We start from the raw sequence: 19,870 nt of genomic DNA on the forward strand, positions 1-19,870 counted from the left end.
ATGGGATAATCATACATCGAATATCAAAGTGACAAGTGCTTTAAAAAAAACACATGCAATATTCACACATGAATTCAATAAATCAATAAATACGATTAAAAATAAAAAATGAAAAATAGAAAAATAAGCATTCGGTGAAAAAACAATCATATAAATAAATGTCCAATAAAGTCCAATAAAGTGCAAAAGATTTCCACAGCTAAGGTGCTTCGCTATTCATTGCACATGCAAAATGGTGTCGTGTAGCGTGCGCACCAAACAGATCCTACTATGGCTAAAATGCCCCCTCACCTCCTTCATATGACCCAATGGGCCAATGCGCCTTTTGGATCACACCTGGATCCTACATGGTTAAGATCTCCTTGCTATCCAACCTCAAAATAGTCTCCACAAACATCATAAGGATGTCCCCTTTCCCTGGATAGGTAGGTAGATGACCTTGCAACCGCTAACTTACTCGCATGTGGTCATATGTGGCTCATGAAAGAAGAAGATAAATCCTCCATAGTGCAACAATGCTTTATTCCAGTATGTAAAAATGCAAAAAACACTGTTTCCACTCACATTTCAGTTGTTTCATAAAAGCATTCACACCACATGTTCTGGGTTTATTAACATGAACCAGGGTGTACCAAGATGGCTGCCGCCATAATGACGTCACCGCGTATCGATGCATTGCATCACGTATCCCACGTGACTTCTTCAGGATTCATCTTCTGGTACAGGTGACCATATTACCCCTATCCTGGAGTCCTTGTGCTGGCTACCCATCAGGTTTCCCATAGACTTTAAGATCCTCCCATAGACTTTAAGATCCTCTTGCTCATCTATAAGGCTCTTCATGGCTTGGAACCCCATTATCTCTCTGCTATGCAGAGCAATACAAAGCAGCCTGTTCGTGCTGATAGGGGAGAGTTCTGCGTTGTTTACATACAGATCTCTCCCCTTCCACTTTTCCTCAGTGATCGGCGGCGAATGCATGCCCCCTACCTATGTGTTTGCCCCCTACCCAGAAGTACAAAATCATGTATATATATGTGATTTTGAGCAGCCCTGCAACCCTGTAGCAGTAGTTCTGCTATAGGGTGGTCAGGAAGTGGTTAAAGAAAAACATTCACTATTTTTTACATTAGTCAGTATATGTAGTACTTTGTCCCATCTTCTTAGGTGCCCTAAAACCAAGTTATGATGTCAGACAAGGTAACCCTCTACCTTGGTGCATGGCAGCCCAATATCGCAGCTATCAAAGAGACATCTGCCTTGCTTTGTAGCCCCTGTCTCTAGCTCCAAGCACATGGCAGAGGTGAGTACCATCCAGGGGCGGACTGACAACTCATGGGGCCCCTATGTCCTTGGCCAAACTCAAAAAAGCCTACGAAAAAGGTGCCAGGGGCATCTCATGGGGCCCCCTACTGACCCTGGGCCCTCAGGCAGTGCCTGAGTTTCCACATGGTTAGTCCGCTCCTGATACCATCTCCTTCCAAATGATATTGTATGTATTGTAACAATATGTTGTATTAATGTAAAACATCAGCTCCATTTATGTCCTGAAGAAGTGGATATATAATTCCTGAAATGAAAGTCTGTGCAAGCCCTGTCCTAACCCTTCTTGGTTGGAAGCGATACATCAAAGAGTTATTTCACCAAATTTTCCAACATACATACAATATTATTTACAAGGAACAATTTGTTTGACTTAAAATGACACTAAACACACATGGTTTCATTTACATGATCCTTTCTCTTTCTGTCTGTACTGTACATGATCGTACTGTAATTATTTTAATAAAATAATACAAATTTTTTTTTAAAAATACATAAATAGAATAAAGAGTACCTTCTTTTGTAATCCAGCTACAGCTGTCACATGCACACATGTGACCGCATATGCACAATGACATACAGTGCCTTGAAAAAGAATTCATACCCCTTGAAACTTTCCACATTTTGTCATGTTACAACCAAAAAACGTAAAATGTATTTTATTGGGATTTTATGTGATAGGTCAACACAAAGTGGCACATGTCAAAGTCCAGACATAAATCCAATTGAGAATCTGTGGCAAGACTTGAAAATTATTTTGAACAAATTTCTTTCGGGCGTTAGCAGCTACTTCATCCCTTGTGAGGATATTTGGCAGCGCAGGAGTCCACCCCCATTTAATTAAAGACTTGAAAATTGCTGTTCTCAGACACTCTCCATCCAATCTGACAGAGCTTGAGCGATTCTGCAAAGAAGAATGGGCAGAAATGTCCCTCTCTAGATGTGCAAAGCTGGGAGGGACGTCCCCAAAATGACTTGCAGCTGGAATTGCAGAGAAAGGGGGTCCTACAAAGTATTGACTCCTGGGGGGCTGAATACAAATGCCGCCACATTTTTCACTGATCTATTTGTAAAAAATTTTAAAAACCATTTTCCTTTCACTTCACAATTATGTGCCACTTTGTGTTGGTCTATTACATAAAATCCCAATAAAATAAATTTACGTTGTTGGTTGTAACATGACAAACTGTGGAAAATTTCAAGGGGTATGAATACTTTTTCAAGGCACTCTTACCACCAATGTAAAATTCATGCATATTCTACAGAAACTTTCATAAAACCATACAAAATTATGATTAATGTTGTGTCCCGATGATATAGGCTGAGGGGTTTGGCGGTTCACAGCTGCTTCATCAGGGACAACACACACACACGTTGTGGTTATGTCATTGTCCACCATGTCTATGTGAATTAATAAAAATTATTGTTTTGTCAAATTTTCTTGTGAATTAATACAGTGCTTTTAAAGCCCCCTTTATATTGAGGGTACTTCTCCTTCTCTTCTTTTCTGGATCTCTAATTTGGATGTGGCACGGTAGGCTCATCTCCTGAGATATACTATTTCTTACTATCTATACCAACAATGAGCCAAAATTCCATTTACTGACACTAATAGTTGGTTGTTATTCCTCCCACTGACACCAACAATGGGGTATAATTCCTCCCAATGACACCAACAATGTGCACTATTCCTCCCACTGATACCAATGATGGGGCACTATTCCTCCCACTGACACCAATGATGGGGCACTATTCCTCCCACTGATACCAATGATGGGGCGCTATTCCTCCCACTGACACCAATGATGGGGCACTATTCCTTCTACTGACACCAATGATGGGGCACTATTCCTCCCACTGATACCAATGATGGGGCACTATTCTTCCCACTGACACCAATGATGGGGCACTATTCCTCCCACTGATACCAATGATGGGGCACTATTCCTCCCACTGATACCAGTGATGGGGCACTATTCCTCCCACTGATACCAATGATGGGGCGCTATTCCTCCCACTGATACCAATGATGGGGCACTATTCCTCCCACTGAAACTAGTGATGGGGCACGGTTCATCCCACTGATACCAGTGATGGGGCACTATTCCTCCCACTGATACCAATGATGGGCACTATTCCTCCCACTGATACCAGTGATGGGGCACTATTCCTCCCACTGATACCAATGATGGGGCACTATTCCTTCCACTGACACCAATGATGGGGCACTATTCCTCTAACTGACACCAATGATGGGGCACTATTCCTCCCACTGATACCAATGATGGGGCACTATTCCTCCCACAAATACCAATGATGAGGCACTATTCCTCCCACTGACACCAATGATGGGGCACTATTCCTCCCACTGATACCAATGATGGGACACTATTCCTCCCACAAATACCAATGATGGGGCACTATTCCTCCCACTGATACCAATGATGGGACACTATTCCTCCCACTGATACCATTGATTGAACCCTATTCTACTTGCCCCAGGCTTTATGAATTTTATTTTTTTTTACTCTCACTGACCACCAAGTCTGAGGCATTGTTTACTCCAACTCCCATTTTCTACCCGCTCTGGTCATAGTCCGCCTCTCCTAAAGTCTGAAGGACAACAAACCGGCCCTTTATTAAGAACATTTTGAGACCCCTGGTCTATTTATTGCAAGTGTTTATATAACGCCAACAATTTACACAGCACTTTACTTACTGTACATTGAAATCAGTCCTCATATTGGACCTCCCCCCCCCCCTTTCTCTAAAAGTCCCATCAGCATGTATCTCTGAATGTTTAAGTGAAATTGACTATCACTACTTTGTTTGAAAAAAATGCCTTTAGCTTTAACTTACCTTTTTTGGTTTCCACGTCTTGGCTTTCATGAAGGCAGTAATGACATAGCCCGAGACGCACAGATGCCCCCTGGAAAGGCTACATCACCATTGCCTTCAGGGAAACCTCACTTACACTGGGAGATCTTACAGAGCTGTCATACTGTGCATGCATATGACGAAGCCTCATTTGTGCATGCAATGTATGAAAGTACATTTATTTGCTGCTATAAAAAAAACAAAAAAACTTTGCCCAGAGATTTTGCAAGATGCGTGTAGTGTTGTCCGGCACATAATGTAATGTGCTTCATCTTGCGCATCTGCAATGTGAATAAAGCTTTAACTCCTCATGCACACTGGACCTTTTTACGGCGGCTGTTTTTGGCTTTTGGCATTTTTTTTCTACAGCCAGTAAACTCCCCTAGCATGTTATCCTATGTGTCCATCCCCAGCATGTTATCCTATGTGTCCATCCCCGGCATGTTATCCTATGTGTCCATCCCCAGCATGTTATCCTATGTGTCCATCCCCAGCATGTTATCCTATGTGTCCATCTCCAGCATGTTATCCCATGTGTCCATCCCCGGCGTGTTATCCTATGTGTCCACCCCCGGCGTGTTATCCTATGTGTCCATCTCCGGCATGTCATCCTATGTGTCCATCCCCGGCGTGTTATCCTACGTGTCCATCCCCGGCATGTTATCCTATGTGTCCATCCCCGGCATGTTATCCTACGTGTCCATCCCCGGCATGTTATCCTATGTGTCCATCCCCAGCATGTTATCCTATGTGTCCATCTCCGGCATGTTATCCTACGTGTCCATCCCCGGCGTGTTATCCTATGTGTCCATCTCCAGCATGTTATCCTACGTGTCCATCCCCGGCATGTTATCCTATGTGTCCATCTCCGGCATGTTATCCTATGTGTCCATCCCCGGCATGTTATCCTATGTGTCCATCTCTGACATGTCATCCTATGTGTCCATCCCCGGCATGTCATCCTATGTGTCCATCCCCGGCATGTTATCCTATGTGTCCATACACACATAGGCTGTAATCAGTGTTTTATGGTAGGGGCGTTTTTTAGCTGGAAAAAAACCCAGAACCAGCGGGTTTCTAGAGGAGTTTTTTAGCTGTAAGAATGCTCTAACGCTGAAAAAGATTGGCAAAACGTGGTAAAAATGTGGTAAAACACTGCAGGCCAGAATTTTTGGATTTTCTTTAAAATTTGAAACACGAAACCATAAATTATAATTTAAGAAATATTCATAAAAAATAATAATATAATAAAACATTTAATTCAATAATATAATCAAACCAAAAACATTGAAATTTGGAATAGAGCGCCAAGTTCGCACATCACTGAGCAAAGTCGCAGAATCGTTTTCAGTGTCTGATGATGAATTTCCCCCACGAATCATTATCACTCAATTCTGCAAGTGGTTCTGATTTACTATCGCTGTTCTCTAGCCGGCCTAAAACCGCTTTTGACCTAAAGGGACGCTTTTTGGACGCCATGGACGTTTCTCAGTTTCCAGGCAGAAAGAGCAGACAAAATGCAGGCAGGGCGCCGGACAAAGCACTCGGGACAAAATGTATGTGAAATGGGTTGAAACAGCAATGTTATACTATGTGATTTTAGTGTATTTAGTGAATGTCACTTTTAAAATTTTCAAATTTCCCGCCAGTTCTGTCCCCTGTACGTCCCGACGTCGCAGGGAACGGAACCCAGAAGACAGATGCCGGCATCGGCCAGAGGAGATGGCCGGGGACACTGCAGGGGGGACATCGCGGGAGTGCAGGACAAGGTAAGTGAAGAAGAGATCCCGGAACAACGCTGCAGAGTATTCCCGAGTGTAGCTCGGAGTTACCGCTTGTGGTGCTGAAACTTTACCGAGAGCTACACTCGGGAATACCGCCAGGGAGGTTAAAAATGCTGAAAAACGTAAACGCGAAAAAACATGGCAAACAAATGGCAAAATGCGGCTAAAAGCTAATGAAAAAATGCAAAAAAAAAAAAAAGCTGAAAAATTCATGTTTTAACGCAACTTTACACCACTAATGCTACCAGCGTTATTAAAGCGTCCAGTGTGCATGGAGCCTTATAATGGTGGCACATGGGCCAGGACAAAACTGGTAAAAATAAAGAAAAAGTAAATGGACATAGGTACTGTAAGTATATTAGTTTGTATTGTACATATAATTCTATATATTGTTTTCAGGTTTATAGAGCAGGAAAAGCAGTATGTCCTCCGTAACTCTTTTATGACCTCCCAGCACAAAAAGATGGGCTGTAATGCCCACACGCCACACATGTGCATTGCTGGGAAGCTGATGTTTATGTGCTGAGAGCATGCTCACCGAAAGCTCCCGGAACAAAGAGGGTGGGCTCAGGGGAGTACTGACAACTCATGGGGCCCCCGGGCAATAGGAGATCAAGGGGCCCCTGTGTCCTTGCCCAAACTCAAAAAAGCCTATGAAAAAGGTACCAGGGGCATCTCATGGGGCCCCCTACTGACCTCGGGCTCTCGGGCAGTGCCCGAGTTTCCAAATGGTCAGTCCACCCCTGGGTGGGCTGTAATGTCCACACGCCACACATGAGCATTACTGGGCAGCTGATGTTTATGTGCTGAGAGCATGCTCACCGAATGCTCCTGGAACAAAGACTGAGCTATGAAAGGCAGCTCTTGGTCTGAACTAAAGATGGTTGCTGACAGGACCAGCTTCTGATCATGTGACCAGTGGTCACATGATTGCCGATCCTTCCTGCCCCCTGGGGGTTCAGTAATATATACAGGGATTCCAGGGGTGGGTGGGAAGGGGTTAAGGAGGTCCCCATCTCTTATGAACTCACGCACAGGCCCAAAAAGGAAAAGAAAGCCAAATACTCAACCATTATGCCTTTGGAGTGTGGGAGGAAGCCAAAATACATACAGGAAACCCACACAAGCACAGGGATAGCATGCAAACTCCATGCAGATTATGTCCTGGCTGGGACTCTATCCGAGGCAGGGACGGACTGACCATTTGGAAACCCAGGCACTGCCTGAGGGCCCGGGGTCAGTAGGGGGCCCCATGAGATGCCCATGGTACCTTTTCCATAGGCTTTTTTGAGTTTGGGCAAGGACACAGGGGCCCCATGATCCCTTATTTCCCGGGGGCCCCATGAGTTGTCAGTCTGCCCCTGATCCGAGGGCACAAAAGTGCTAACAATTAAACCACTGTGCTGCAGCTAGGCTTCAATGACCTCTAGCCATGAGTGGGTTAAAACGGCACATCTGTACATTGCTACACATTTCTAGAATGTTTGCTAATACTTTTCTTGTTGCAGATAATTCTTTAGCCTGTATACCTTTCAGACGGAGGCATTATTTCAAATGATTGCCGATCCTTCCTGCCCCCTGGGGGTTCAGTAATATATACAGGGATTCCAGGGGTGGGTGGGAAGGGGTTAAGGAGGTCCCCATCTCTTATGAACTCACGCACAGGCCAAAAAAAAGAAACAAAAGTCAAATAACCTACCATTATGCCTTTGGAGTGTGGGAGGAAGCCGAAGTACATACGGGAAACCCACACAAGCACAGGGAGAGCATGCAAACTCCATGCAGATTATGTCCTGGCCAGGATTCTATCCGAGGGCACGAAAGTGCTAACCACTAATCTGCTGTGCTGCAGCTAGGCTTCAATGACCTCTGGCCATGAGTGGGTTAAAACGGCACATCTGTAAATTGCTACACATATCTGGAATGTTTGCTAATACTTTTCTTGTTGCAGATAATTCTTTAGCCTGTATACCTTTCAGATGGAGGCATTATTTCAAACGATTGCCGATGCTTCCTGCCCCCTGGGGGTTCAGTAATATATACAGGGATTCCAGGGGTGGGTCGGAAGGGGTTAAGGAGGTCCCCATCTCTTATGAACTCACGCACAGGCCCAAAATGGAGATGAAAGCCAAATACCCAACCATTATGCCTTTGGAGTGTGGGAGGAAGCCAAAGTACATACGGGAAACCCACACAAGCACAGGGAGAGCATGCAAACTCCATGCAGATTATTTCCTGGCCAGGATTCTATCCGAGGGCACAAAACTGCCGAAGTACATACAGGAAACCCACACAAGCACAGGGAGAGCTAGGCTTCAATGACCTCTGGCCATGAGGGGGTTAAAACGGCACGTCTATACATTGCTACACATTTCTGGAATGTTTGCTAATACTTTTCCCGTTGCAGATAATTCTTTAGCTTGTAATATCTACAGGGATTCCAGGGGTGGGTGGGAAGGGGTTAAGGAGGTCCCCATCTCTTATGAGCTCACGCACAGGCCAAAAAAAAGAAATAAAAGTCAAATAACCTACCATTATGCCTTTGGAGTGTGGGAGCAGGCCGAAGTACATACGGGAAACCCACACAAGCACAGGGATAGCATGCAAACTCCATGCAGATTATGTCCTGGCCAGGATTCTATCCGAGGGCACGAAACTGCCGAAGTACATACAGGAAACCCACACAAGCACAGGGAGAGCTAGGCTTCAATGACCTCTGGCCATGAGTGGGTTAAAACGGCACGTCTGTACATTGCTACACATTTCTGGAATGTTTGCTAATACTTTTCCCGTTGCAGATAATTCTTTAGCCTGTGTACCTTTCAGACGGAGGCATTATTTCAACAGTAACAGATTCATTTAAAAGCAATTTATTTGCGCCGCAGAAAGGCAATCAAAAGTAATTACAAAATGCAGACGTACTCTAAAGGGTTATCTGGTTCCTAGAAATGGTCTCCAGCAAGGTCACTTCATCATAGCCGAGCTCATTAAAAAGAGAAAGCAAGGAGGTGATGTAGTGTCCTGACCTCAGACGATGCAAGAGGGCTCAACTCTTTCCATTAATATCCCCCTACCCTGGGCTGAGAATATGACTTAGAAGTGCAAGGATTTGTGGCTGACACTCGATAGAAACAGCTCTCAAATTTTGACAAATCCTATCTTGAGCCGGGAAGAGAAACAGATATTGATCCTAAGTGTACCTAATTCATCTCTGCTCTTGTAATCCCACCAGAAAATGCCTTTAGCGTCCGGAGGGCGTTCAATATTTTTCCCATCTTGAAAAATAAACAGCATTTTGTTGTCAGGTGTCAGTGGACGGCAAGTAAACACCGAGCTGGCTTCTTCGTGTGGTCCAACAAAAGAAATGCTCAAGGATTTGATTACCTTAATTAAAAAATACTAAGTCATGTTGATTCATGTCACTGCCATCTTGTATTTACTCAAAAAAAAAAGAAGATTTTTTTTTAAATGATAGCAGTGAAAGTTGTTGAGTAAACAAAACTGCTCAAAGTTGTCTTGGTTTTCTGCTGTGAGGGCTGTCTAGCCAAATTCCTTTATTTAAACCCCTTCACGCCTAAGGGTAAAACAAATCTAAATGCCTAAGCACAATTTTGCAATGTTGACATGTGTTAGTAAAACAGTACGTATCATCACAACTGCTTTGTACATCCAGGTGGATTATACCGTGTTTTTTTAGAACAAATTGGGATTTCATTTGGTGGTAATGGTAATGGATAGCTCCTGATTTTTTTGTTATTATCAAAGGAAAACTGGCCCAAAATAGTAAAAAAAAATATTTTTTTATTTAGATGTGTGTTTCTTGTTACTACCATAACCTTCCACCAAAGAACAACCCAAAATAAATTCTCCAGCTCTTAGCGATAGCAGTGATACAATATATTATTATTATTATTATTATACAGGATTTATATATTATTATTATTATACAGGATTTATATATTGTTATTATTATACAGGACTTATATAGCGCCAACAGTTTACTCAGCGCTTTACAATATAACGGGAGACAATACAGCAACAATACAGTTCAATACAAGAGGGTTAGGAGGGCCCTGCTCCTGGGAGCTTACAATCTAGGAGTGTATGTTATTTGTTGTTTGTACCCATAGTACAGCCCAGAAACATAAAACACACCGACACTGACACTAACTGACACTGATATCATTTTTTTGTAAGTCCTGACCTTTGACCCTGACCTTTTGACCTTGACCTTTGACCCTGACCTTGACCCAAACAATAACCCTGGCACTGAACTAGAGCAAACCTTGATCTAGGTATTTTTTCTTTATTTTTTAATATTTATTTATTTATCTTTTTTTTTTACAAACATTTTTTCCCCCTCTATGCCAGGAGTTAGATAGATACAATGTATAATAGGATGTATATAATGATACAATGTATATAATGATACAATGTATAATAGGATGTATATAATGATACAATGTTTAATAGGATGTATATAATGATACAATGTATAATAGGATGTATATAATGATACAATGTATAATGGAATGTATATAAAGATACAATGTATAATATGATTTATAGAATGATATAATGTATAATGGAATGTATATAATGATACAATGTATAATATGATGTATATAATGATACAATGTATAATGGGATGTATATAACGATACAATGTATAATAGAATGTATATAATGATACAATGTATAATAGGATGTATATAATGATACAATAGGATGTGTATAATGATACAATGTATATTAGGATGTATATAATGATACAATGTATAATGGGATGTAGATAACGATACAATGTATAATGGAATGTATATAATGATACAATGTATAATGGGATGTATAATGATACAATGTATAATGGAATGTATATAATGATACAATGTATAATATGATGTATATAATGATACAATGTATAATGGGATGTATATAATGATACAATGTATAATGGGATGTATATAATGATACAATGTATAATAGAATGTATATAATGATACAATGTATAATAGGATGTATATAATGATACAATAGGATGTGTATAATGATACAATGTATATTAGGATGTATATAATGATACAATGTATAATGGGATGTATATAACGATACAATGTATAATGGGATGTATATAATGATACAATGTATAATGGGATGTATAATGATACAATGTATAATAGGATGTATATAATGATACAATGTATAATGGGATGTATATAATGATACAATGTATAATGGGATGTACATAATGATACAATGTATAATGGGATGTACATAACGATACAATGTATAATGGAATGTATATAATGATACAATGTATAATAGGATGTATAATGATACAATGTATAATAGGATGTATATAATGATACAATGTATAATAGAATGTATATAATGATACAATGTATATTAGGATGTATATAGTGATACAATGTATAATAGGATGTATATAATGATAAAATGTATAATAGGATGTAGATAATGATACAATGTATAATAGAATGTATATAATGATACAATGTATATTAGGATGTATATAGTGATACAATGTATAATAGGATGTATATAATGATAAAATGTATAATAGGATGTAGATAATGATACAATGTATATTAGGATGTATATAATGATACAATGTAAAATAGGATGTATATAATGTATACAATGTATAATATGATTTATAGAATGATGCAATGTATAATGGAATGTATATAATGATACAATGTATAATGGATTGTATATAATGATACAATGTATAATAAGATGTATATAATGATACAATGTATAACAGGATGCATATAATGATACAATGTATAATAGGATGTATATAATTATACAATGTATAATAGGATTTATAGAATGATGCAATGTATAATGGAATGTATATAATGATACAATGTATATTAGGATGTATATAGTGATACAATGTATAATAAGATGTATATAATGATACAATGTATAATATCATGTATATAGCGATACAATGTATAATAGAATGTATATAATGATATAATGTATAATAGGATGTATATAATGATACAATGTATAATAGGATGTATATAATGATACAATGTATAATGGGATGCATATAATGATACAATGTATAATAGGATGTATATAATGATACAATGTTTAATAGGAGGTATATAATGATACAATGTATCTCTCTTCTCCATTCATAGAGAGAGAAAAAAACAAGGGGCCGGGCTGCAGTGACTGATCACTGTGACAGCCAATCAGAGGCTATCACAGCGATCATGTGACCCGGAATTGGGAGTCCCGAATCCCAATTGTTAGAACGGGGCTCTTAGTGTCACCGTGGTCTTTGTGCTGGGAACGCGCAGTGTGGCCTGCTCCCAGCACAAAGACAGGTACGCAAATATGTGGCCCCCATGGAAAAAAGCCCAGTTCAGTGAGGCCGCATATTTGTGTGACCTCTACATCAAGGGGTTAATCATTGTTTTTGAAGGTGGTATAAGGTGTCAAATACAAATACTTCTAACCCCAGCAACCCAGCCTGAAAAATGGATTTTGATTCCAATACTTTTTTTATTAAAGTTTGAAAAAGTACTATGAGACCACAAAATGCAAGTCATATTGGTACATCAATGATTGAAAAAAAAAAAAGAAGAAATACATAGTTTTGTAAGCGATGAAAAAGGTATGCCCGGAGGTATGACAGAAATGAACTAAGCATAGGGCATACATGACAGGGTGGAATGGGAACCGGACAGTAAGGGATAACTGTCTGGTTTTGATGGAAGCAATCCTTTTGTGGAAAGTCAACTCAGGGTTCCTCAGGGTGCAGAATCTAATCCCCAGCTTGCTTCTTCATAAGGGTCTCTGATGGTGGGGATGGACTTGCAGCAAGTTGGAACCAGGTTGTGGCTCCCAGGTACGCCCAGTTGACGAGACCACTCTTATGCGCAGAGTACAGATGGCAGGAGACAGAAGAAGATTTGGGAAATGAGCCAAGGTCAGGGCTGGTGGCAGGCAAGCAAAATACTAGACTGACCTGGGGTTGGTACAGACACAGAATACAAGGACTGAAAGGCAAACCAGGAGCTCAGAGAAACTGAGAAGTTGCTCCGGCAATGATACTCTTGACTAGAGTTGTTCTAATGTCACTCCTGTGTTTTCAACCCTGAGATATCCCCTGACAGCATTACATATCTTGATGTTAGGCGTAATCCTAGACTCTGACCTCTCCTTTGGGCCCCACATCCAATAACTGGACAAATCCTGTCACCTCAACCTCCGGAACATTTCCAAAATCCACCCCTTTCTGACCAATGACACCACAAAACAACTTATCCATGCCTTGGTTTTATCCCGCCTTGATTACTGCAACTCCCTCCTCACTGGTCTACCGTTACACAGGCTATCCCCCCTTCAGTCTATTATGAATGCTGCTGCTAGACTCATACACAGGGCCCGACTGACAACTCATGGGGCCCCTGGGCAATAGGGGATCATGAGGCCCCTGTGTCCTTGCCCAAACTCAAAAAAGCCTATGAAAAAGGTACCAGGGGCATCTCATGGGGCCCCCTACTGACCCCGGCCCTCGGGCAGTGCCTGAGTTTCCAAATGGTCAGTCCGCCCCTGCTCATACACCTTACCAACCGATCAGCGACTGCTGCCCCTCTCTTCAATCCCTTCACTGGCTTCCACTAACCCAACATATAAAATTCAAATTACTACCCACAGCTTACAAAGCCATCCACAACACTGCCCCTAGCTACAGTGCCAACCTCATCCACAGATACCGCCCAAATCGCCCACTCTGCTCCTCCCAAGAGATCTTCCTCTCTAGCTCCCTCATCACCTCCTCCCACGCTCGCCTCCAGGACTTCTCCAGAGCCTCTCCCATCCTCTGGAACTCCCTACCACAGCATGTCCGGTCAGCCCCCACCCTGTCCATCTTTAGGCGATCTTTGAAAACTCACTTATTCAGGGAAGCCTACCCCACCTCCACCTAAGAACTGTACTTGAATCACCTCCACTAGATCATCCACCGCAGCTATCACCTTTTGTATCACCTCCCCCTTCCTTTAGATTGTAAGATCCATGAGCCGGGCCCTCCTATTCCTTCTGTACTGAAATGTATTGTAATTGTAATGTCTCCCTTATATTATAAAGCGCTGAGAAAACTGTTGGCGCCTTATAAATCCTGTATAACAATAATAATAATAATGTGAGGGTCACTAATAACCAGGGTACACTCCAGACATCTGTGTTCTCAAAACCAACAGACAGGAACACCCTACTACATTACCAGAGCATCTCCGTGATAGCCTGCCTACTTCACAGTTCAAGAGGGTGTCACGCATTTGCTCCTGTATGAATGACAGGATAGAACAGCTTGAGGCCATGTATATAAAATTTGTGGAATGAGGTTATCCTACTCGAGTACTTGACCAGGCATTACCCAGAACTACGGCAGATTTTGAGGGCAGCCCTAGGGCCACCAACAGGCCATTATTTATACACGGCTTCATTCAGGAATCTGAGCGTATTAAACAAGCAGTCATGCGTAACATGAACATCCTTAGAGTTGATGACTTTATCACCCGACCTAAAAATCCATCATTATTGGTACATAAGTAGGTAGATCCCAAATTATTGCTGATGTAAGACAGATGGAATATTTGACCGCTTTACATGCTTGCTCGATTGCTGTGTTTGAGGCAGTATGGAACCCATGGGATGCCTTTATTTCTGCTCAACATGCCCAAACTGTACGGATTTAACGGCTCCTCCACTGTTATTTTATGACATTGTATTTTCTGTACCCTTGCACATTTCTACCATCGATGAGCTTCTTTCTCTTGTTTTCCTTTTCAAATTTGATGTATGTATATACATGTGAAAACTCAATAAACTGTTCATACAAAAAAAAAGTAGGTAGATCCCTACACGACCTATTAGTTCAAGCGGATCCTAGGACCAAGTACGCTAAGCTAGTGTTCAAGTTCTCAAAAAGACAGGGTTGTTACAAGTGTTACAACTGTAATGTATGCAGCTCATCGATCTGGTGGGAATATTGCACTCATCCCCACAGTGGGAAACGTTACCAGATACAGGGTTACCTGAACTGTAACACTGATTACTGCATTTATATTCTGAGATGCCCCTGCTCACTAGTCCATGTGGGCAAAACAAAAGGTCCCTTTAAGTGGAGATTTCAGAAACACAGGACCAGGGGCAGACTGACCATTTGGAAACTCGGGCACTGTCCGAGGGCCCGGGGTCAATAGGGGGCCCCATGAGATGCCCCTGGTACCTTTTTCATAGGCTTTTTTGAGTTTGGGCAAGGACACAGGGGCTCCATGATCCCCTATTGCCCAGGGGGGTCAGTAGGGGGCCCCATGAGATGCCCCTGGTACCTTTTTCATAGGCTTTTTTGAGTTTGGGCAAGGACACAGGGGCCCCATGTTCCCCTATTGCCTGGGGGCCCTATGAGTTGTCAGTCCACCCCTGCACAGGAGTGACATTAGAACAGCTCTAGTCAAGAGTATCAAAGGTGAACCTCTTGATTTGAGCAAACCTGTAGCAGTCCATTTTATTTTGGCAGGACACCGGGTACATGGATGCCTTAAACTGCCTTTTTATGTGTTAAAAAAAAATCTGAACAATATATTTAAAACAATACATATTTTTAAAAATATATTTTTTTAATGTATTCTTCAGATTTTTTTTTAACATCTAAAAAAGTAATTTTAACATATATTTGTAAATCAATTTCAAAAATCTAGATTTGTATTTTTAAAGACATACAGTAAGCAAATGTATTTTTAAAAATATTTTTCATATATTCTGTAATATAAACGCATTGCAACATGCAGTAATATATATATATATATATATATATATATATTTTGAAATATATTGAATATGACTAAAATTGTAGTATTTCAAATATATGGCAATATATTTGGGAAGAATATTTTTAAAATATATTTCAAACATTTTCATACACACACACACATATATATACAGTATATTTATTAAATATATATTTTGAAACATATTGAATATGGCCACAATTGTAGCATTTCAAATATATGTCAAAATATTTAGGAAGAAGATTTTTAAAATATATTTCAAATATATTTTTCTTCCATATGGGCAGCCGACGGTCGCTGCAGCACCCACTTATACACACAGCTGGAATGTGTGCATTTGGATTTTACACTTGCAGTGTGTAGAGTCATTCGCAGATCAGAAGTTGTTGAATGAACATCCTTCCCTCCCGCCCTGTTTGTCCTGTTCTATCATTTACTATTAGTTTTGTGGTCATTTGGCTGTTTGGGGTCCTTGATGGGGGTCTAAATCTGATGTTTCTTGGGAAAACCATGGGACCCGTCTTAGGTATGGTGTCCTCTAATTGGTCCTGTTCAAATCAGAGTGGAAGTGGTAAGATCAGTAGGTGTCTCAGGGTGCTGTCAAGGACCTGCAACCATTGTCTGCTTGGATTGATATACTTTGGTTATAATTATGTTATTTAAAACAATGTATGTTTAATAAAAGGCTGATCTGGCCATTTTATCTCCACCTCCGAGTAGCATCATTCTTTTGGAGGGTTTATAGGGAAGTGGTGTTTGGAGACCTTTATTCTAGTGTTAGGTATTTAGGTGAGCTCTGAACTATCCTGGTCATGAATTAACCTCCTTAGCGGTATTCCCGAGTGTAGCTCGGGGTAAAATGTCAGTACCAAAAGCGGTAACCCCGAGCTACACTCGGGCTTACCATGCGGCGTTGCTCAGGGAGTCCCTGCAGCACTTAACTTGTCCTTCGCTCCCGCGATGTGTCCCCTGCAGCGTCCCCGGCCATCTCCTCCGGCCGATACCGGCATCCGGCTTCCGTGTTCCGGTCCCTGTGACGTCGGGACGTACGGGGGACGGAACCGGTGGCAAATTTGACATTTTTTAAAAATTTCATTTTTGCTGTCATTGCTGTTTCTATGCATTTCACATACATTTTGTCCCGAGTGCTTTGTCCGGCGCCCTGCCTGCATTTTGAATGTTCTTTCTGCCTGGAAACTTAGAAAAGTCCATGGCGTCCAAAAAGCGTCCCTTTAGGTCAAAAGCGATTTTAGAACAGCGATAGTAAATTAGAACCACTTGCAGAATTGAGTGATAATGATTTGTGGTGGAAATTCGTCATCAGACACTGAAAACGATTTTGCGACTTTGCTCAGCGATGTGCGAATTTGCCTCTGTATTTCACATTTCAGTGTTTTTGGTTTGATTATATTACTGAATTAAATTTATTATTATTATTATTATATTATTATTTTTTATGATTATTTATTAAATTATAATTTATGATTTCGTGTTTCAAATTTTATCATACCCGGGATGTTTACTAGACTCTTGTTCGGACAGATTTCAGTGAGTTATTCCTAAAAATTACAGCCTACAATAAAAAAACTACATATTTCCATGCAAAAAAATGGTACCGCTTTCAGCACAAAAAATCGGAAAGAATCATACTGCTAGGGAGGTTAATGGTGTTAACAAACCATCATAGGCTCACAAGTACCAGTGCCAATTAGGGGAAGAGTTGCTATATCTTGTTGGAAGAGGAAATGGGTTGGGTGGAAGGAAAAGGGAGGGTAGAATTGGTATCTGTCAGGGACCCTGTCGCCGTGCAGCCATGGGGGCGCGCATGCTCAGAAGCGCAGAAGTGCGCGCATGCACAGTAGAGCCCACGTCACCTCCAGGTGGGCTATTTAAACCTGCAATACATTACAATCAATGCCTTCTGGTCTACAACATTCCTGCACATATTACCTTATCCTGTTACTTATATTCTAACCTGACCTGACTAAGAAAGAACTCCGCCTGCACCGACCTCGGCTATCCTTGACCATCCACTTGCCTGCTCCCTTGTGCTTGATCTGCTCGCTTAATACTGACCCAGCTTGTCTGACTCTGCTGCAACTCCTTACCTGGCTTGCATCCTGACGGCTGCCATACTTACCTGCCGCTGCACCCACAGTCCTGCACCTGGCCTGCATCCTGGTCACCGCCATACTTACCTGCCGCTGCACCCACGGTCCTGCACCCAGCCTGCATCCTGGAGTTTGCTATACTTACCTTCCACTGCACCCACGGTCCTGCACCTGGCCTGCATCCTGGAGTTTGCTATACTTACCTTCCACTGCACCCACGGTCCTGCACCTGGCCTGCATCCTGGAGTTTGCTATACTTACCTTCCACTGCACCCACGGTCCTGCACCTGGCCTGCATCCTGGTCACCACCATACCTACCTGCTACCGTATCCATGCTCCGGTGCCCAGTCACAGTCTGCATCCTGATGCCGCCATACCTGCCTGCTGCTCCACCTACGTCTCTACATCCACACCTGGCCTGCATCCGGATCTCCTGGGTCTTCTGCTACCTGCCGCCAACTCCAGATCCACCCGGCACTCGTGCCACTCCTGGCTCTGCGCCCTCTGTTCCCACTATCATAGGCTCCGAGCGGGGGTTGTAAGAGGACGCCTCCTCTCCACGTCAGGCTCCCCAACCAGGTACGTGACAGTATCTTGGAGGTAACAGTAGAAGAGTGGTGAGAACAGTAGGTTACCCATTCAAATACAATAGAACGTAAGTAAAAAAACTAAGGAAACCAACCAGAACAATGAGATCCAGTCTGCAGAAGGAAACAAGATGTATGGACTTCAATGACTTCTGACCGAACAATTTGGATGGTGCAAACATACAGATCAGAGTGAGATACATTTTTGTTATGTTAAGTTTTTACGTTGAAGCACATAAAGCAGCAAATAGATTGAGGGTCTAGAGGGAGCCCAACCCTCCTTAAACGACTAACTTTTTTTTTTTGCACTCAAAATCTTGATAGCAATAACATATACCGTATTTTCCGGCATATAAGATGACCCCCTACTTTTCCTGTTCAAATATAGGGTTTGGCTAATACTCGCCATATAAGACTACCCCTCTTCCAACGCACACCAAATAAAAATTAAAAAACATCAGATTTGATTTCAATATGGTATGGTATTCCAATGATGGGGCACTATTCCTCTCACTGACACCAATGATGGGGCACTATTCCTCCAACTGACACCAATGATGGGGCACTATTCCTCTCACTGACACCAATGATGGGGCACTATTCCTCTCACTGACACCAATGATGGGGCACTATTCCTCTCACTGACACCAATGATGGGGCACTATTCCTCTCACTGACACCAATGATGGGGCACTATTCCACCCACTGACACCAATGATTGGGCACTATTCCTCCCACTGACACTAATGATGGGGCACTATTCCTCCTACTGATACCAATGATGGGGCACTATTCCTCCAACTGACACCAATGATGGGGCACTATTCCTCCAACTGACACCAATGATGGGGCACTATTCCTCCCACTGACACCAATGATGGGGCACTATTCCTCCCACTGATACCAATGATGGGGCACTATTCCTCCCACTGACACCAATGATTGGGCACTATTCCTCCCATTGACACCAATGATGGTTCCCCATGGTTTTTAACTTCCCTTCACAAATATTTGGGTATTTAACCACTTCCAGTCCGGACACTTTTACCCCCTTCCTGTCCTGGCCAAGTTTCAGCTTTCAGCGCTATCACACTTTGAATTAGAATTGCGCGCTCATGCGACACTGTGCCCACATGAATTTTTTAGCATTTTTTTGAGACAGATAAAACTTTATTTTGGTGGTATTTATTCACCACAGGGATTTTTTTTTTTTTGCTATACAAATGAAAAAGTGCAAACATTTTGAAAAAAAAAGTGTATTTCTTATACCATTTTGCAAACAAATAATCTTTTTTCATAAATCTTGTCCAAAATTTACTCAGTTATCTTTTTAGTAAAAAAAGTA

The sequence above is a fragment of the Staurois parvus genome, unplaced genomic scaffold (assembly GCF_062004578.1).
Source record: "Staurois parvus isolate SC_StPar_1 unplaced genomic scaffold, SC_StPar_1.0 ptg001184l, whole genome shotgun sequence".
Taxonomy (NCBI): Eukaryota; Metazoa; Chordata; class Amphibia; order Anura; family Ranidae; genus Staurois; species Staurois parvus.